This window comes from Pleurodeles waltl, chromosome 6, assembly GCF_031143425.1.
Source record: "Pleurodeles waltl isolate 20211129_DDA chromosome 6, aPleWal1.hap1.20221129, whole genome shotgun sequence".
Classification (NCBI taxonomy): Eukaryota; Metazoa; Chordata; class Amphibia; order Caudata; family Salamandridae; genus Pleurodeles; species Pleurodeles waltl.
In genome coordinates, this window is record NC_090445.1 from 1,086,364,472 (window position 1) to 1,086,386,361 (window position 21,890).

Sequence of the window (21,890 nt, forward strand, 5' to 3'; positions counted from 1 at the left end):
TAAGCGGTCTAAGCATTCCGGAGATGACAGTTTAATCAGTTTTCTCCGGAGTGGCTGGACGCTAGTTCGCGCTAACAAATAAAGACGAGTTTTAACTTACATTTGTGGTGGATCACCCTGTCTTTGTTCACTTCAGTTTGGCGACGAGGATTTGGCGCGACCTAGGTCAGCCCTAGATCCAGTTCCTGCTGTTTATTGTTATGGATCCTGTTCCTGCCGCCAGTTCCTGCTGCCATCGGCGGTGATCTTCAGGGCGGTTTCGGCCGGCAAGGATTTTCCTGCTTGTCTCTTCGGCGTGAGCACGACAACGCGTCACGCTTCATTTTCCCTGGCATTTTCCCTGGCAGTGTGCGTTTACACTACGGGCGCTGGTATTTCAGGTGCACGAGGTGCGTGTTTTCCTGCGACAGTTACAGACGCCTTTGGAGCCGGCGCAGTAACCTTCTGGCACCGGCACTTCTTGTGCAGTGGATTTCGGAGCTGTGAACCCGGAAGTGTTCCTGTTCTTAAAAAACAACAAAGTGTTTCAGTGGAGCTGTGAACCCGGAAGTGTTCCTGTTTTTAAAAACAACAAAGTGTTTCATTGGAGGATTGGAGGAGCAGTGCGGTGGAGATTGTTTTCCTGCTCGGTGTATTTTGTTTTTACAGACAGACTCGCATGGTATCTCAATAAAAGGAACTACAAAAGGAACTACAAACTACAATAAGATACTAAGAGACTGTGAGAACTTTATTCTGTTTCCGATAGTGTGTTTACACATGTGCTGTTTTGTGTAAAGTGTATCGGTTTAAAAGAGGATTATTAATAGTTTGAAGGTGCTGATGGTATAACGCTGTGCATCAACATTTAAGGGCAGATAGACACTGTGAGAGTTGTGTAATCTGTAACGATTTCTCTGTTCACTGTATTGCATTGTTCATTCTGTTTTTAGTACTAGTAGAGTATTGTTGTGATGGGTTCTCACTCCAATATTTCTCCACCACCTTTATTTTTACTAGTCCCAGGTATGCCAGTTCTTCCTTGGGAGGATTGGATAGAAATGCTGGAGAATTATATTGTGGCCTTGGATGGTCAGGGTTACTCTTCTCAAAGAAAAAAAGCTATCCTTTTAAGTACTTTGGGGTGTGAGGGCCAGAGGATTTTTAAATTTCTTCCCCCTTATTTAGGGCCCAATGGACAACCTATGGATGATATTTATAAGGAAGCGATTAAAAGATTAGAGAACAGGTTCGCAAAAGAGACTAATTTAGTTTTAGCTAGGTACAAATTTTATACTCAACCTCAAGATCATCATGAGTCTATTGATGATTTGGTGTCGCGGTTGAGGGAATTGTCTGTTAAGTGTAGGTTTGGGACCATGACGGACGAGTTAATACGAGATCAACTTATTGTGCAGTGCCGTGATAAAAAGATTCAGGAGAGGTTATGGGCAGCAAAGAATCCCACGTTGCAAGAAGCAATTGACTTGGCAAAGGTGATGGAAGAATCGAAACGCTGTATAAAGGAATTGGAAAAGAAAGAGAAAACTGTGGAAGTTATGGCCTTATCCAGTAATTCTACAATATTACGTCCAGAAACTGCTACTGCACCAAAGAGAGGCGGGTTTGTCAGTGGTAAGGGGAGAGAGTGCTATAGGTGTGGTAGTACTTCACACTTAGCCGACTCCAAGAAATGTTTTGCTGTCAATAAGGAGTGTCGTAAGTGTGGTCGCAGAGGGCATTATGCCCGTGTGTGCAGAGAAAATAACCGTTGTACCAAAGAATCTAGTTCAAGCATAAATATAGTTGAGGAATGTTGTGAATCTTCTTGTGAGGACAGGGTACTTGTAATTGAAAATGAGGCAACCGTGAGAGTGAATATGAGTGATCGTCGATGCTCTAGGCCTACGGCTTCTTTTTTAATTGGGGAAGTTCAACTAAACCTCATGGTGGACTCTGGTTCGTTGTACACCATAATTCCTGAGAGCCTTTTTAAGTGTTATTGGGGGGAAGAGAGAGTTGTTACCAAAAGATATATCACCGGGTGGGTACCAGGGGGTCGAGATTTATTTGTTGGGTTATATGTGTAAGGAAATTCAGTTGGGGGGAAGGAAAGTTCTTGGAAAAATCTATGTGTCTGTTGAAGGACCACCTATTTTGGGTTGGATGCATCAATTTGATCTCAACATTGTCATCAGTCCTAGAGCGCCCAATCAAGTTTTGTTGGTGGATAACATGCATTTGGAAGACGTTTTGGAGGGGGCTGGGGACGTATTTAAGAAGGAATTAGGATGTTTAAAAGGTTATGTGTATAAGATAGTGTTGAAAGAGGATGCTCACCCTATTCAGCATAAAGTTCGCAAGATACCATTTGTGGTAAGAGAGGAAGTCAAAAAAGTGATTAGCAACATGTTGTTGGAGGGTACCATTGAACCCATTGAAGTTTCTCCATGGATTTCTCCGGTTGTTATTACGCGGAAATCTGATGGGAAGGTGAGGCTATGTGTAGACTTGAGGTCTGTAAATCAGAACATTGTGGTGGATACTTATCCTTTACCAAATATATGAGTTGTTATCTGCTGTCAAAAATGGTAGATTTTTCTCAAAATAGATTTGAGGAGTGCTTATCATCAGAACAGACTTCATTCAGATTCTAAGCATGTCACAGCATTTGTCACTCCGGAAGGTACCTTTCAATTCACTCGTATGCCTTTTGGTCTGGCATCCGCAGCGAGTGTATTTCAGCGATTGATGGGTCAGACGTTTGGTAGCTTGAAGGATGTATTATTTTTCCAAGATGATATACTAGTGATGGGTGAAACAGCTGATGAACATAATGTCACGCTCAGGAAAGTACTCAAGATCATTGGAGAATCTGGTCTAAGTTTGAATAAGGAGAAATGTATTTTCTTGGTTGAGGAAATTGACTACCTCGGGTATTCTATTGCTAAAGGGAGCATTAAACCAAAGAAAAGTCTTTTAGAGGCCATCAAATTCGCACCTGCACCTGCAGACAAAGACCAATTGAGGTCCTTTTTAGGACTGGTGGAGTACTACTCCAAGTTTGTAGATAAGTCTGCAAGCAAGACTGAGGGTTCAAGGAAGTTGTTGAGGAAGGGGAGTAAATTTTGTTGGTCTGATGAACAGGTGGGTTGCTTTAATCGAATTAAGAATGAGATTTGTGATGCAGGTATTTTGACTGCTTTTGATATTAAGTTACGCTCTATCTTGACTGTGGATGCCAGTGGTACTGGTTTAGGAGCAGTATTATCACAGGTGCATGGAAATCAGGAGAAGACTGTCGCGTTTGCTTCTCGTACGTTGACACAGACGGAGCGAAACTATTCTGTCATTGAGCGTGAGGCTTTAGCGGCTGTCTGGGGCACTGAATATTTCAGAACGTATGTGTGGGGGTTGGAGTTTACGTTGAGGAGTGATCACAAACCATTATTAAGGATATTATCTGCTGGTGGTGCGGGGAAGGGGTCGGCAAGGTTGGCTAGGCTATCTGCAAGGTTGCAGGAGTATCTGTATCGCATTGAGTATGTTCAGGGTTGGAAAAATGTTCAGGCTGATTGTCTGTCTAAGTTGTCGCTTGACTGGGAAAAGGTAGATGCTCAGTCGGTTAAGTCTTGTGATACGGATGATGCTGTGGCTTCTATCTGTGATGTTGTTGAATGGGTTTTAGGTACATTTACACTGGAGGAATGGAAGAATGAGATGGCAGCTGATGATTGTCTGAGATGCGTTTTTAAACTAGTCTCCTCAGGGACTCGAAGAGAGAGTACTCTCCCGTTGTCTGTTAGCCCTTTTTTGGACGTGTTGGATGAACTGTCGTGTTGTGGGGACAGCGTATTGATGTGGGGGGAACGTTTTGTTCCACCGGTTGGGTTGAGGTTTAAATTATTTTCCTTAGCTCATGAAGGTCATTTGGGTCAAGGGATGACGAGTAGGAGATTGAAAGAGTATTTTTGGTGGCCAGGATTGGATGGACAGGTTAAGTGTTGGGAGGAGCAATGTAGATTATGCAAAGAGAGCGAGAAGAGGTTGAAAGTAGGAGTGGGCAGGGTGGAAGGACATATTGAAGATCCTGGGAAACCGTGGCCCACAATTTGTTTGGATTTCATTGGTCCACTTTTGGAAGTTCCGTTTCAAATGCGTTTCGCAGTAGTGGTGGTGGATGTACACTCAAGGTGGTTAGTGGTTAAGTTTGTACGTGATGTCACCACAACCACAACCATAAAGGTTTTAGAGGATATTTTCATGGAGGAAGGTATCCCCAGGGTTCTTATCACAGACAATGGCACTCAATTGACTTCGAATGAGATGTGTGTATTTTTGAAGCATTGTGGAGTGCGACACACCAGGACGTCCCTATATTACCCACAGGGTAATGGAATTGTTGAGAGAACTAACAGATTAATCAAAGGAACAGTACAATTAGCTTTGGCTAATCATTGTTGTGTGCATAAAATGATTCATAGTGCTACTGGGGTATCTCCTTTCCGAGCGATGAGAGGGAGATCGATGGGGTCGAAATTGATTCCCTCTTGGCTTCAGGAGTGGGTTGCATCTGGGGGAGTCAAGATGAGTGTGCCCTCTCAGCACGAACATGGATTGATGGTAGGAGACTGGGTCAAAGTCAAGTCAGGTAGAGTAAGGGCCGGTCTTTCAAAATTTAGAGGCCCTTTTCGTGTGAAGAAGGTGGGAAAATTCCAAGTTGAGATTGAAGGGGGAGAGAAGTGGAATGTGAGAAATGTGGCTTTGTATCAGAGGGGTGGTAAGTGTGCTTTAAATCAGATGGAGGATGAATGTCCTAGCTCCTTCTTCTGGGGTGGGGTGGGAGCATCTACTTCTGGTGAAGGTCATGGTACCTGTCCTGAAGCTGGAGAGTGTGTGTCACAAGGTACCAGTGCAACTCAAGAGAGAGAGGATTCGCAAACAAAGGTACTTGTTCGTGAACAATCCATGAGGACTCGCAAGTGTCCTAGTTATTTGAAGGACTATATTATGGAGTAACAACATTTCATACGTGATCTAATGATTTGAAAGACTGTATATGATGTAACAAGTTGTTTGCTAAAGATGTTTCCTATTTTAAGTTTATGTCATTTACTTTCTTCATTACATTATTGTTATTTTAGCATTTTTTCTATTGGTTGTTTTATGTGAAGACAAGAGGATATGTTGTGTGTGGGTTCTTAGTGCGTTCCTTAGAACGTAAGCGGTCTAAGCATTCCGGAGATGACAGTGTAATCAGTTTTATCCGGAGTGGCTGGAGGCTAGGTCGCGCTAACAAATAAAGACGAGTTTTAACTTACATTTGTGGTGGATCACCCCGTCTTTGTTCACTTCACTGTGCTCATTATTTTTTTCTAGGAGTATAGTTGAATTTAATTCAGTGCTCACTGGATAAGCATCCAGCTTTCCAGAGCTGAGCAATACGAATAACCTTTGGCCTAAAAATATGATCCCATCTCTAAGCATTGCAATGCCCATAGCTGCTTTCAGATTAAAAACTAGATTGAATTTATGGTACTTGTCTCTGTTCAAGGTTGTGCTGTAAGTTATCAATTTCAGAAATATGCAAGAATTCTATGTATGGTATAGATCCTAAACTGACTTCCCGCAGATGTTAGTATTTTAAACCATGGGGACCGCTTCTATGTGTTGCTGGGCCCACCAGACTGGAATCATTCACCTGTAAAAGTCTATCACCTTTCTTTAATCAGCATCTTCAAACATAACTTGAAAATTAATATACTCTGTTTTTCAATTTTCTCTTATGTGTTTGCTTTAGGGTTTTTATATTATTTTGTGTTCTATGGTCCTACAAACTTTTACTTGCACCACCAATGTGTGCACGTTACAAATAAAATATATACAAATGCAAAGACACCCATCAAAACACTGCAACTAATGTACAAAGCTTTTCAACAGGATGCATATACTAAAGCACAACACTTTCTTCCAATATATAGGTACATTTATGCATAATGGACCATCACAATATGGTGAACTGTTACTAATGGGCAAAAGGACCCACAGACCCTAGTCTGCGACAAACGGCCCAGATGAGAAGTTGAGAACTGTTATTATCTACGATAAAACACCTCAGTTATTTGTGTATAAGGTTTGGAGATTTGGAATGTTGGCCATAAAAGCTTTGGTATGTGGGTACCACATGCACAACACATGCACAACAGGTGTTGGATGTGTGATGATTGGCCATTCTTCAATTAATGTTTAACTAGAAATATAAAAGCAGGAGGGAATGTGATAAAAAGATCAAATAATATACTTAAAAACAAAGGCAAGGCAATACATCTTGTTTTTTGTTATGGGAAGAGTATAGTAAACGTTAAGAGATGTGTATGTGCTGCACGTAGCAGTCCTAGAAAGAAAACACCATAATGAAGCAACACCTTGCACCATTATGGATTATGGGATATAGAACTTGGGAGCAAAGCATTCCCTTTGCGGAAAATGATGATTGGCAAAAGTAAGCTGTACTCATGAAAGAAGAGAGTTATGAAAAGAGGTTGCAGGACTAAGTTTGTGTTGTAAGTGGTGAACTTAAAAGGCATACAAATCAAAATATTACCTAGTAGATACTTCTGACAAAGAGGTAGGATGTTCGTTGCAGCTTTGGCATGCAAGTCTTTATTAGCAAAAATGTGGTAATTACAAATTAAAGCAAAGTAAAAAGAATGAAGTGCAAGGGGTGTTAGTGAACACCACGGTGGAATTATGAAAGGCTAAGGCATCCAACCACCAGCACTTCCTAAACAAAAAAAAGAGAAATTGGCAATTAAAATAGCGTTGTTTCATCAAATGAAGCAATGAAGCAGAACACACTACCATGTCACATGTTTAGTCTCACAAAAGGACTACTTGAAGCCCCATCACCAAAGCCCAATGTAAAAACAAACAGGACTATGTAACTATTCAAGAAAAGCTATGGCCTTGATGGGCAGTCCATCCGAGCAATGGTCATCTATGAAATACACATGAAAGGCAATGACTGAACAGGGCAGACTCATGGCCCCTCTCTCACTCTCCTTCTCCTTCTGTTTATTGTATTTGTTTTTAAACGGATTACACGGAACCCATAACCAGATCCACATCCCAGTTTAAGTAGGTCTAACCATCTAGCAGCACTCGAACTACTTAAATCGATATGAGATAACATTTTAAAAACTATTTGAGCTATTGTAATTGTTTTCTAATGATTATTAGAGCAAACAGAGTGTTTATTGTCGTGTTACAAAATAATCCTGACAATTTTAGTCTACCAATTTTTTTTTGCCGACTCGCTTTTGGCTATTCTTTCAAATAATAATAAAAACAAAACTCATAGCACAACTGAAAGCCTTGTTAGTTAAAAACATCACTAGTACAACGGTCACATTGGTGAATGCCTTTTTTTTTATTGCAAGCACTTGACAGCCATGTTTAGATGGCTGAATATTTTCTCTTTTTTTAGGTGGAGCGTGCCAGCGCTCAAACGTGTTGTAATCTGTCTTTGGGCTTTTAACCACACCCACTGCACGCCCATCACTCGTTCATGGGCTTGCCTTTCAAAAATCCTTTGTTATCATTTGTAAATGCTTTACGTTTTGTCCCTCCTTGGGGCAGTTTTGATACCACCTTGGACACTGACCCTGTTACATGGATAATTGCACGTTTGCTGATACGTTTGACTGCGAGCAAACTTCTTTTTCCTTCTGTGTCTCTCCTTTGCGCTAACGCTCATGGCGGCTGTGGCACTTTGAATCGGCTTGCTTATGCCCACTGTTTTACTTTTCATTTTCAATTTATGTGGCAAGAAAAGTCCAGTTAGGAATTTACTACACTAATAGCTCAAACTCGAGCAAACGCGAGACCCACTGCATTGCAAATGCTTGTTTCTTTTTATTGTCCTGGCATATGCCTGTAATAGAAAAGTGAACACTCTCGCAGCTCTTCCCGTTTTTTTGTTTTTTTGGCTGGAACGAATTTCTGTAGTAGAAGGGCCAGGTGTGCTGCAGCTGGTGTTACTGACACATCATAATGATAAACAACTTCTTGCAAACTTGTATATCGGAGAAGGAGGTGTTGAACACTGGTCCAGGAGGAACTAATCCCTGGCAGATTTTGATCATAACTGTACATACATTTACATTTGATTAATTGTAAATACCGTAAGACCGGGAAGCAAAAGCAGACCTGCCAAAAATGTTAAACCAGATGCTGCTCCCTTTTGTTCTCTCTTTCTTTCCCGTACTGAATCTCTTTCTTTAGCTGTGCCTGCTTTCATAAACCACGGGGAGCTGGAGAAAAGGCAGCAGCCATCGACCTTCATCAACAGGTCTCCAATGCTTCAAGTCTCGCCTGTCCTGGGAAATGTCCCAGCGTATAAAACACCAATCCTGCCCTGATTGTAATTAGACGTATCTTACGTGGACATCCCAATAATCAGGCATGAATATAGCTCTCCTTCAAAAAGCGATGGGCACCCCTGTATAAGAGCAAGGTAAAAGGCAAGCCTGCAATAAACGTTCAAGTTCTTCAGTCGCCAGCTTGTACTTACATGTCATTACGGCCTTTTTAAAACAATAGTGAACGTAATTGCATCAAGACCAGGCCAGTTAACTAATTGTAACACAGAAACCTAAATATCGTGTGCAAGAAGCCAGTCCAGGGCATTACCTTTACCACAGTAACAGCCGGAATACCTTGCTTGAAATGCATGCTAGTGTTTTGCAATACAATCTCCCATTTTGTTTTTGACACCGCCAAACCATATGGACACATCCTCCACTCTTAAAGTGAAATCCGCAGGAAGTAAATAATACTTTGTGTGGATTTAGTGAGCAAGATACGGCATTTCATAGATAATACCTTTAGAGATGTTACTCTGTATATTATCATGGAATGTGTGATACATTTTTTCCTGAACATCAATGCAACTGTACCCTATCTCCAAATGTTGAGCTGATCAAGACATGGTAGACTGAATTTTCAGCACCAACAATCACACTGTCCATGGAGCTAAGTGGTCCATATGCAAAAGAGGATTTCCATATGAATCACTTAGATCTAAAGGCAGTGTGATTGTTGGCACTGAAAATTCAGTCAACCATGCCTTGATCAGCGCAGCAACATCAGGACTGTGTCCTTTCATGGATGCAAACATGTGAGCTTTAAGACCTATATCCAATGGGCACTATACAAAGCCGCTCAATGAGATGAATCACTGCATGAGTCAGTCAGTACATGCCACATACTATCTTTTGGCTTGATTCCCAATTTAAAAATACTACATGTACACATACATTAAATGGGAGAGGGACACATTTCTTCAATCACTTTCCTCCAGCAGCTGATGTGAACCAAGACAGCTTCAGTGTTTATTGGATATGGAAGCCAGGGACGTGCCTATAACCTATACACTCGTTTTTATGATGGCATGTTTTTAATACCAGCATGACTGAGAACATGCCCTCACTGGCACATCAATTATTCTATTAAATGCTATAAGGAACCTGTACACACAGATAAGATGTTGCAGTGTAATGACCCTACTTTATAAGTACCTACTCACCTCAAAAACTAATAAACAAGAATTTGCTTACTGACCTACCAAAGCTGACTAGGAATAAACAAAAGACAGTATATTCTCCAGTCACAACATAACCAACATACCCAAGCAGAATGTGCACAGGGGCTACACATCAGCACAAGAATTACAATGGCTTTGAGATAGTCAATAGTTGGATGCTTAAAGTTTGAGAGGCAGAGGTGACTAGCCAGTAACCGACCATGCTACACAGCATAAAAGACAGTTACAATGGCATAGGCAGATCTGTCCATGAAAGCGAGTAAAGTCTGATGCAGGCACATGTCCATCATAATCATCATGAGTTGGTATGGGAGGGAGGGCAGCAAGAGCAGGCAGCGAGTTCAATCGAGCGAGCGGTACTGAGAGGAACATAGGGAAGTGAAATTTAAAATACAAAATAGGTACAACTGCAGAGACTACATGGTGGGGGTAGAGGAGAATACACCATGTTAATGGGATGCCACAAAGGTTAGAAACAACTGTGACCATACATCTTAGTTGGTTGATGTTAGAAATGGGTTCTCTAGTTAGCAGTGGTTTGCACCCTCTCCAAGTAGGGACCCTCACTCTAGTCAAGGTAAGGGAGTCACACAACTAAGATAACCCCTGCTCACCCCCTTGGTAGCTTGGCTCAAGCAGTTAGGCTTATCTCAGAGGCAATGTGTAAAGTATATGTACACACAAAGTAACATAGTGAAAACACCACAAAAGTATCCTACACCACTTTAGAAAAGTAGATAATATTTATCCGAGTAAAACAAGACCAAAACAACAAAAATCCAACAAACACAAGTCAAAATATCTCTTTTCAAAAGAGCAAGTCATTATCCATAGCAATCAAAGGATGTATCTCTTTAACACAAAGTACCTGGGATGCATCAAAAACAAAGATGATGTGGGCCGCAGGGGAGGTGAGGCATGGGAAAAGCAAAGTGATGTGTCGGTTACATACTGCACAGGGGAGGTGATGTGTTGATTCTTTCCTTGCAGGTGAGACGAAGTGTTGGTTCCTTACTGGCAGGGGAGGTGGTGTGCTGATTCTTTTCCTGCATTAAAGATGATGCATACATTTATAGACATGTGACCTCGGTTCCTCACTGCGGTGCTGGATCAATTAAAATTTGGCATCCAGGGATGATTCGTAAAAATTCCAGATTCGCTGTGTTGATTGGACTGTTGTGAAAAAGGCGCTGCGTTAATTCTGCAGCCGCAAGATAGTCACTGTGTTGATTCTCCAGCCGCAGGGCAGGCACTGCATCCATTCTTCAGCCATGAGACAGGCGCAGCATCGATTCTTCCGGAGCGGCGAATTGATGAGTCTAATTACTCCTTCACATCACCAGCTTGCACTTCCAAGGGCCCAAGGACTGGAGCTGGCATCACTTTCCAAGTTAGGACTCTCAGCAGAAGAGCCCAGGCACTGGCAGATGAAGTCTTTGATGTCCCTGAGACTTCTTAACAGGAGACAAGCTCAATCCAAGCCCTTGGAGAACCTTTGGAAACAGGATGCAGACATCCAAGTTCATCCCTTTTATTAACAGGACAGAAGCAGTAAGCAGCAGGCCAGCACAACAAAGCAACAGGCAGAGGTGCAGTCCCCCCTACACCATCAGGCTCTTCTTCCCGGCAGAATTTCCTCAGTCCATAAGGATTCTAACTATGTGATGTCAGAGGTCCAGGACTTACATCGATTTCTGTCTTTAAAGTAGGCAAACTTCAAAGAGAAGTCATTGTAGTGCACAAAACCTTGTCTTTCCCGGCCCTGGTCCCAGACACACTCAAGGGGGTTTGAACTGCTTTGTGTGAGGACAGGCACAGCCCTATTCAGGTGCAAGTGTCAGTTTCTCCAACCACTCTAGCTCAGGAAGACCCATCAGCATATGCAGGGCACACCTCAGCTCCCTTTGTGTGACTGTCTAGTGTGAATGCACAAACAGCCCAACTGTCATCCTGAACCAGACGTGTATTGAGCAGACAAGCAGTAGCACAGAATGGTTAAGCAAGAAAATGCCCACTTTCAAAAAGTGACATTTTTAAGCTTACAATTAAAAAAACAACTTCACCAAAAGATGTATTTTTAAATTGTGAGTTCAAAGACCCAAACTCCATATCTCTAGCTTTGCCCAATGGGAAATTACACTTAAAATGTATTTCAAGACAATTTCCATATTACCCTATATTAGAGATAGGCCTTGTAATAGTGAAAATCGAATTTAGCAGTGTTTCACAATAAGGATATGTAAAACACACCAGTGCATGTCTTACTGTTTAAATACACTGCATACTACCTGTGGGGCTGCCTTGGGCATACCTTAGGGGTGACATACATGTAGTAAAAGGGAAGGTTTGGGCCTGGCAAGTGGGTGCACTTGCCAGGTAGAAATTACAGTTTAAACTGCACACACAGACTCTGCAGTGGCAGGTCTGAGACATGTTTACAGGTGTACTCATGTGGGTGGCACAATCAGTGCTGCAGGCCCACTAGAAGCATTCAATTTGAAGGCCCTGGGAACACAGCGTGCACTTTACAAGGGACTTACTAATAAATCAGATATGCCAATCATGGATAACCTAATCACCAATACAATTTAGACATGGAGCACTTACATTTTAGCACTGGTCAGTAGTGGTAAAGTGCCCAGAGTCCTAAAGCCAGCAAAAGCGAAATTCAACACAGGATCAAAAATGGGAGGTCAGAAGCAAAAAGGCAGGGGCAACCACACCAAGAGCTGACAGATCTAACAGTTGCCATGTATCCATTATACCTGGGATTACACAAGTATGTCTGTCTGTCCATGGCCCCTTCTCAGTTGCCCTGCATGGCTAGCAACGTTCTTGTTTACCCTGTGCAGTTAGCTGTCCAAATCTATCCACTCTGTCCTCAATAGAGACCCTACCAGCACCTCACATTTCCCCCTGCCAGATCCTGTACTGCTGTTTCATGATAGGATGAGCAGTTCTCTGTCCACTCAACCTCAACCATGCAGATGTGAGTGGTCATAAGTGAATACATTAATGCATCAGTACTGTCCAAGGTTCTTGTGAGCTGGTGCGTCAAGGTACTGGCTGTGCCCCCGGTGGTACTAGGCAAGATATGTTTAAGTGGGACAATACTTTTGGAGCTGTGAGCTGGCTCCTTCAAGTACATGAAAAGATATCTGTTGTTATCTGCATTCAAGTATGTATACATTTGGTATTGATATAGTATAATCCCAGCTTAAAGGCAGCAAAGATCTGTACACCTTCTAAGGAAAAGACACAGTCAACATGTCATTGGAGGCCGAGTAAGACTGAAAATGGACTATTACTACATCATGCTAATTCCTAAATTGGAACATGGTTGGAGAAGGCCTGATTGACATAAAAATGCCAGCCAGTCCAGATCCTGGGTGCATTGATGGAGAAGGCCTTGTTTTTCTTTATTGAACTTCTTTGTTTCTCCAGTCCTGGCTGTGGGTATGCAAGACCCATGGGGGATGGTGTGCTTGTCAGCCAGATAGGTTAAGGTGCTTGCTGTGATGGCTTAGTGGATGATGCAGCTGCTTTCGAAGCTCAACATGGCCGTCAAATGGAGAAAGTGGAGTTCCATTAGACTTGGTTTGATCTTCCAGCACATGATGAGGCATGCTGGTCCATGTAGGATGCCCTTAAGGGAGCCAGCATGAAGATAAAGAAGGTTGTGGAGCAGACCGTCGCCACCGACCAGATTACACAGTCACTTTCTGCAGGGAATGGTTCCACTTTCTTTAGAAAAGAGAGCTAATACCAGGCTGCTTTGATTTACTTGGTGATGAATATTCTGAATTTAGGCATTGGTGACTATAAGAAGCAGCTGGCCACCCACAGTAAACAAAGCTTCATTAATAAATGTCTGCTCACTTCCAAAACATGCTTTAGGTAGCTATTATCCACTTGAGGAAGAACAACTAGATGTTCTCCTCATGACTGAGACCTGGCTAACCGAGGACTCCTGCCCAGACCTACACCTACAATTCACTTTTCGGCCTGTGTGAGTGTACAAAATTGAGGTTTTTATAACGATGCGTGTTTTTTCTTTTTTACTCAAGCGGAGTGATCATCTGCGCATGTGATCATGATAATGTGTGTAAATTTGTAGGAGTTAGTATTTTTTTTGCCTACATGCCTGTTTATCCTTCAAATCAGGATGTGTGATGTTTGCTAATATTCTGCGATTTACATGTCTAATTTATTGAGCTTCCTGTAATACAAAGAGCTACTAACTAGTATTATGATGCTTAACATTTTGTCTAAAGTGCTGTAAGAATATGGCAACAAAAAGGTATTTTCCTATTAGAACCTAATTCTATGGCCCTTCACATCTCAGGTAACTAGACACAAATAACAGTGCAAAATGGGATCCACTGAGAAATGTGCATTTGTAGCCAAGAAACCCCTAATAAATGTGCAATTGTGTTCTATATGTGGGAAACTTTTTAACAAATGAATATTTAAGCCTGGGCTTGTAGGGAAGAAACCTCGGAACACAGCAAATAGCAGAGCGAGCTAAAGATTTATGTATCAGAACACACAAGCAAATGAGAAGAGCCTAACGGAGAAATGACTTTGACATTATGGTATTGTATTGTATTGTAATAGTATTTATACAGCGCTAACTACCTCTGACGAGGCGTCAAAGCACTTTTCGGCGAGTAGCATGCTATTCTGGAACCCAACAAGAATTAGTGATGGATTAGTATCGGGAAATATGAGTACAGTTTTAGTATTATTATGAGTGAATTTGAGCCGCGGATATGAGAGTTTGTTAGTTAGATTGAATCAATAAATGAATATTTAAGCCTGGGCTTGTAGGGAAGAAACCTCAGAACACAGTAAATAGCAGAGCGAGCTAAAGATTTATGTATCAGAAGAACACACAAGCAAATGAGAAGAGCCTAACGGAGAAATGACTTTGACATTATTGTATTGTATTGTATTGTAATAGTATTTATATAGCGCTTACTACCTCTGACGAGGGGTCAAAGCGCTTTTCGGCGAGTAGCACGCTACTCCGGAACCCAACAAGAATTAGTGATGGATTAGTATTGGGAAATATGAGTACAGTTTTAGTATTATTATGAGTTAATTTGAGCCGTGGATATGAGAGTTTGTTAGTTAGATTGACTGGAGTAATGGAGGGGTGGAGGAGGAAAGAAATCCAGAAGTGTTAATTGGCAGTATATCCCTCATTTACTCATCCCAAAGGCTTGGGATGAGTAAAGGGGGATGGAGGAGGGAATAATCTGTGGAAGGGTTAGGGAGATCATGGTAGCAGGGTGAGATAAATGAGGGAGAATTTAGTAGGGTTGTTTGGGAGGTCATGGTAGTAGAGTGAGGTTTGGTGAGTTAGATGTGGAAGCGGAGGGAAGAGCTTAGGCAGAGTTATTTAGGAGATGAAAGTAGTAGAATGGTTTTGGGATGAGTCAGAGTGGGAATGGAGGATAGTTTGATAGAGACATGACATATGATGATGGGTAGATAAGTGTGATAAGATGAGAGCAGGGATTCATAGATATTATGTATGTTTCAAGTTGTTAAACGTATGGACACAGTCTTCTCGGTCGGCGGTGGAATTTAGTTACACATTTTGACTTTAACTGCTAAGGAAATATTTGTTCAATTCAAGCGAAGAACGTATAAATACTTTGAATAATTCCAAAAAGAGCGAAAAGACACAGATTTCCCCCTACAGTACTGGAAGGCAGGACATAGACAAAAACTCTTATTAGGTCTGGCTACTAACAGATTTACCTGTCTGCTCAAGTCACCAATGTTTCAAACAAGCATTTGCAATGCTACGGGTCTCACGTTTGCTCATGTTAAAGCTCTTTGCGTTTTAAACTCCTAATCAGACTTTTCTTGCCACATAAACTGAAAAGTAAAAAGGTTTCACATAAGCGAGCCCACACCACCATGAAGCAGGATGAAGACACCCAAAATGAAACAGAAGTTTGCTTGTAGTGAAACGTATCGATAAAGTGCAATTAGCCATGTAATGAAGTTGATGTCATGCAAAGTGCTCAACTACTGCCCAGCGAGATCGCGCTGCCTGCGAAAGAGAAAAAGCAGTCCAGAAACCATACAGAAAACATGGAGCCTCGTATGCTTTCAGTAGTTGGCCGGTGCGCTCGAGGAGGGCTAACTACATGAAAAGGCATGACGTATGCATGCCTTCTACTAATGAAATAAAGCGAATTCTAAAAGGCAAGCCCACGAACCAACCAAACTGATGGGTGTGGCTAAAAGCCAATAGAGAGATTACACCAGGGAAAGAGCTATTTGCACTCGACCCTAAAAAGTACAATAAAACGTACAAAGAGGCAGTTGGCTTTGGGTCTTTTACTGACTTTCATGCATTCTTCATGGTTTGCAATTACTTGTATGGGCTATCCATTAAAGCCATTGCATTTTGTGTTCTTGGATATATTTACTTTCCTGACATGACAGCATTTCAATTGTTTATATGTGGATTGTTTTTGCTTAGAAGATTAATGCTGTTTGGATGCCTTAACCTTTCAGCTACTGAGGTATTCACTAATTGCTCCTGGGCAATCATGTGTCTTAAGCCGTGTCATGATAACATGTTTTTGGATTTCCAAAGACCGGTGCAGACATATAGGCTTTCTTAAAGATGCAACAGAAATACTGACCCTTTGTCAAAAGTGTCTACTGTGTAATATTTTGATGTGAATCCCTTTAAAGTTCACCATTTACAACACAAATGTAATCTTCTTATTCATTTTCATAAACACTCTCCTTTGAGGGTACAGCTTAACTCTGATAATGCAGTCTTTTCAAAAAGGGAACCCTGCTCCCGGTGCACAAAGTTGTAGTCAAGAGATTGCTTCATTATAGGATTTAGTTTTTGGACAGATAGTGGCAACATAAAGTTACCATGATTGTTACCAAACACATTCCTTAGTAAAAAGCCTGACTTGCTGGATTTTCTAGATCTTGTCTTTGGTCTGAGCTAGAGATGCTGAACAACGAGCCCAGCTGTGTTGGTGCTCTCTCATCTCTGAAACTACAATCTCCCTCAGTACCACAGTCAGTGAAAGAGAGCTGTGCAGGTATAAGCGTGACGCTTTACTCAAATGAAAAAGGGAATGAAAGCTGCCTCACCATAGCATTATCTGGGAACTAAGCAAAACACATTTAAGAGCTCACATCACAGGAGCAGACTATTAAGGGTAGGCCTGGGCTCCTAACGTGATACTAGACCCCCTACAGACCTACACCATCTCAGTGAGGAACTAGTTTTCCTTCTTACATATCCCCTACACTTGGCTCAAACCATGCGAGTAGAGCTCAAGTAATCGAGTCCTGCCGCTGCAAGGCCAGTCTCACTCTTCTCGGTGCCTAATCTGTTCTGGTGATTCCAGGCGATGGGCTCCAGCACTCATTTTGGGGACTGAGATTTATTTTTCGTCAGGCTTTGACCCCGGACAAGAGAAAGCAAGGCCTAAAGGGAACATAAATGGGAAGAGAACAGATGGTAAAATAATGACAAAGGGAGAAAGCAGGGATAAAAGAAGTCTTACAAGAGAAAGAAAAAGAGACAAGAAGCATAAGGTCGTGAAAAAAGAGGTGTGATGCGGTCTACATGGAGGACGCAACCACCCAAAAGGAGGGTTGCGGAGCAATGAAGGTATTCAACACCGGCGCAGTGAGCCTGTGGCAAGGGGGAAGAAAGTCTGCCTCTGCCTACTTCAGAGCAAAGCTGCATTGGAACGGAGTTAGTCTGCACTTGCACAGTGAATCCTTTGGGTCATTCCAAAAAAGGGCGCGTGCCTGTGTCGTTCACTAGCAGAGGGCAGCAGAAGGATTAGGCAGTCTACGACAGCGACAGATACAGTGACAACGCTGTGAAGAAGAGACGGGAAGCTTTGCTGACCCCGTCACAAGGAGGCCGCGGTGGGGGAGGAGAAGCTCGGCTCTCTCCTGCTCGTGAAGATCAGGCTGGCACTGAAGGGGGCACATCAGCGATGCACTGGCACGCTGCTAACCTCAAACAAGAGGTGCGCACGCTCTTCAGGGCTCCACGGATTAGGAGTTTAATTAACAGGCGTTCTAGAAGCTTCGGTGAGAGGAAGCACATAGCAGGCCCGAGGATTAGGAAGGTAGCTTTTGTCAGAAGTTGCACCACAACATCTCTTCTTCAGGGGCGGGTGTTAATTGCAAAAACAGCTCTTACAAGCGCTCAGAAGTGACGGTGTTGGGATCAGAAGAGATAATAGCTGTAAATCCAGCAAAGCGTCGCGTAGCGGGGCGCCAGAGGCACAATTCCCAGACAAATCCGGCAACTAAAGCCACAAAAGCCCAGCACATAACCTGCCGGGTAACCAAAGAAATAAAGCTCCCCATATAGTACATATCCAACAGGGAGCAACTAAGATATATGGGAGGTGCAACCAACAAGGCCTCCTTTCTAGTGAACCAGCAAGGTCCCTAATGAGGTACAGTAACCCCAAACTGAATCAGAAGGATGACATGCTGTCCGTGGCTCAATGACCCCGCCGTGACTCCATAGAGCCCGAGCAAGGCGACCTAACCGTAAACAACAACCAAGGGATGACGGCTGTGGTGGCAGCTGGGTGAATTCACATACCTCTGCGGAATGAGTGTTCTCTGTATGCTGCCCCACTGCCACTTGGCGGCCTTCTTCCAACTAGAGGAGAATAGGAGCGGGGCTTCATTTTAAGTCACTATCTAAAGTCTGACCTGTACTTTATCGCTCAAAGGTCACATGGGGTATTGGGGGGGGGGTCAGTGGACGTGTGTGGCGCAACTGAGAAGGGAAGGTTGTTAGAAAACTATTACTGATTACATGAGCCAAGAGCACAGTTTATTTGAGTCTAAAAATGACCGCTAGTATGTGCTCTATTTCTTCGACAGATCTATGTAGGTGTCAGGAGAGACTCCTGAATCAACAGGTAAGGCCAGGTCTGCTCCAACTGCTAGAATTATATGCTGTTTCAACATTTTCGATTGGCATCCTTTTCATACAACACAATCAAGTTCCTGGTGTTGGGGCCACCCTAGATGGCTGCTGACAACCAGTCAGAATACTTGGGAGTCATTACTTGGAATACTGGTTGGAACATTATGATACGGTGCATCAATCAAAGTGGCATTTCTTTTAAGCATGCCTCGAGCTCGTCCAGCTGCAAGGAAATTGAGGTGAAGTGGAGAAAGAAGACAGGTACATGATGGGAAAATGGTTTGTGTTGCCTTCCAAAGAGATACTGAGAGCCGTAAGGAAAACTTTTTTTGTTTAAGTATGATCCTCCATCGTGGGCCTTTCATTTGCAAAAAATTTTTTATTAAGAAGAACATTTTTGACAATGTCAACGTCTAGTGTTCTGTAGATTTTCTCTTATTAAAGTTAATGCATATTGGCTTAAACAATATTTTTTTGCATTGCAAAATGAGGTGTAGGCAGATGAACATTGTTAGACTGGGCATCCTTAAAGTGATCTTATGCCAGACTTTTTGCCTCCTATTTTGTTACTGTATCTTTTTGTTGGCCTTAGGACTCAGAGAACTTTACCACTGCTCACCAGTGCTAAAGTGGATATGCGCATCCCCTAAACATGGTAACATTAGTGTATCCACAATTGGCATATATTTAGTTTACTTGTAAGTCCCTTGTAAAGTGGTATACCATACACCCAGGGTCTGTAAATTAAATACTACTAGTGGGCCAGGAACACTGATTGTGCCACTCACTTAAGTAGCTCTGTAGACATGTCTCAAGCCTGAAACTGCACAGCCTGTATGTACAGGTCACTGCCACTTCGACTTGGTATTTGAAACCACTTGCCAGCCATTCATCTCCCCTTGTTTTACATATGTCACACCATAGCCATGCCCTTAGTAGCCCATTGAGCAGGGTGCCATGTAAGTAAAAGGCAGGGCATGTACTTTTTATGTTTTACATGTCCTGGTAATGAAATACTCCCAAGGTAGTTTGTCATTACTGTTAAGCCTGCTCCTCTAACAGGCCAGCATTGGGAATTCCTTAAAATACTTTTAAGCTGTAACTCCTGATCAGAAAGGAGTAGCTGTATCATGTTTGATAACATTGGAATGGTACTTATAAATCCTCTTTACTTGTAATGCTGGATTTATTATTACTATTTTAGAAATGCCATTTGTAGAAAGTGGGTATTCCTCTGCCCTCACTGCCCTGTGTGCCTGACAGCCTGTCTCCAGTACACATCTGGCCTGGGCTGGGTGACAGCTACATTTGTGCATTCCCCGCAGATACCCACAACACAGGATACTCAACTGCATCTGCATTCATCTGCATACTAATGGGTCTTCCTGGGGAGGAGGTTGGGAGGGGCTCACACTTACACTGCAATGGGTAGTGGCCTGAGCCCACACAAAAGGGCGGATTACCCCTCCCCCCACTGATAGTCTGGAGACATGGCTGGGCTGAAAGGGGAACCTGTGTGTAGGAGGCTGGCCTGGTTTGTAGGGGGTACCTAAGGTACTTACACCTTATACCAGGTCCAGTTATCTCCCATTAGTGAAATGTAGGCAGTGTTCTAGCAGCTTAGGCTGTCTAGAGGTAGCTGTAGCAAAACAGCTTAGGCTGAACTAGGAGACATGGAAAGCTCCTGCAATACCACACAGTACTTATACACAATAAAAGACAATACTCAGTGTTACCAAAAATAAAGGTACTTTATTTTAGTGACATAAGGCCAAAAATATCTTAGAGGCAATACTCCTTCTGAAGGTAAGTATTATACAAAATATATACACTAGTAGCCAAAATTAGGTAAGTAAACAGTCATAGAATAGTGCAAATAGTAGAAAATACAGTAGATTGCAATGGGCCTAGGGGCAACACACACCATATACTAAAATAGTGGAATGTGAGTACTGAATTCCCTGCTAGGCAAGTGTAGTGTGTATAGGGGCACTGGGAGTGTAGGAAAACACCAAAGGTAAGAAAAGTACCCCACTCCAGAGCCCAGGAAAATCGGAGTAAAGTACAGCAAGCTTCCTCAGGACACACTACAAGTCGTGATAAAGGATTTTACAAGAACTAAGCAAGACTGCAAGCAACAATCAATGGATTCCTGGACCTGAAAACCTGTGGAGAGAGAAGACCAAGTCCAGAAGTCGAATAAGAGTCCAGGAAGGACAGGAGCCTAGAAGAAGGTGCAAAAGTGGATTCTCCGGTCAGAAGAAAAGAACAGAAGAGCTCCAAAGAAGATGGCTGCGAGTTCCTGCTTGATGCAGGTGATGTCCCACATCGAGTTGTTGGATGCAGGCTGTTTGCATCGCTGGATTCCGCTAGCAAGCCTTGGTTCAAGCAAGTACGCGGTTTGCATAAAAAACGAGCTGCCTGGACCCAGGAGGGACCTGGGGGTCTCAACTCAGACTGAGGAGACAGAGGGGGCTCTTAGCACTTCAGATAGCCCTCAGAAGACCAGGCAGCACCCACGTGAGTCCCAGAACACAGGCACAAAGAAGATGCAAAGTGCGGTCGTCGCCGCACTACACTGGAAGGTCCCACGCCGCCGGAGAACAACTCAGGGAGCTGTGTGCGTCACAGGATGGAGTGCTGGGGACATGGGCTATGCTGTGCACGAAGGATTCTTGGAAGAAGTGCACAGAAGCCCAAGGAGCTGCAGAAGATGCGGTGCACAGGGGTACTGTCGCAGCATGGGAAGGCAAGCTCTTACCTCTACCAAATTTGGACAGCTGGACCTTTGGACAGTCTGGGTCACTTCGGTCCACCACCTGTGTTCCACGGAGCACGCTCGTCGTCAGGAGAGGAGTCCCAGAGTACCAGTCATTGTCGCAGAAGGGTGCCTGCAGAAGCAGGTAAGTGACTCCGTCACTCCACGGGAGATTCCTTTGGTTCTTCTGGTGCAGGGTAAAGACAAGCAGTCCTCAAAGCGTGCACACCTTGGAAACTGTTGCAAATGCTGGCTGGAGCTGAAGTTGCAGGTCACAGGAGTTGTCCTGAATACTTTGTTGCAGTTACAGCGGTTCCTGGAGCATTCTGCGGTTGATCCGATGGTCAGAAGCGGAAGCAGAGGAGTCCTGGAGGAATCTTGCAAACCGAATCTGAGGAAACACCCAGGGGAGAGACCCTAAATAACCCTGAAAGTGAGATTGGCTACCTACCCAAGTATGCATCTATCAGGAGGGGTCTCTGCGTCACCTGGTGGCACTGGCCACTCAGAGGTCTTCAGAGGGTCCCCACACCTTGGAATCCAAGATGGCTAACACCAGGGACACTCTGGAGGAGCTCTGGGCACCACCC

The 21,890-nt window shown here is 43.1% G+C and overlaps 1 protein-coding gene across 4 annotated transcripts in view; it reads right to left on the minus strand.

Moving 5' to 3' along the window:
• The window catches only part of TMCO4 (transmembrane and coiled-coil domains 4), a 488,865-nt gene that overhangs the window by 16,737 nt on the left and 450,238 nt on the right, over positions 1–21,890 (minus strand). The gene's annotated exons all lie outside the window — the stretch shown is intronic.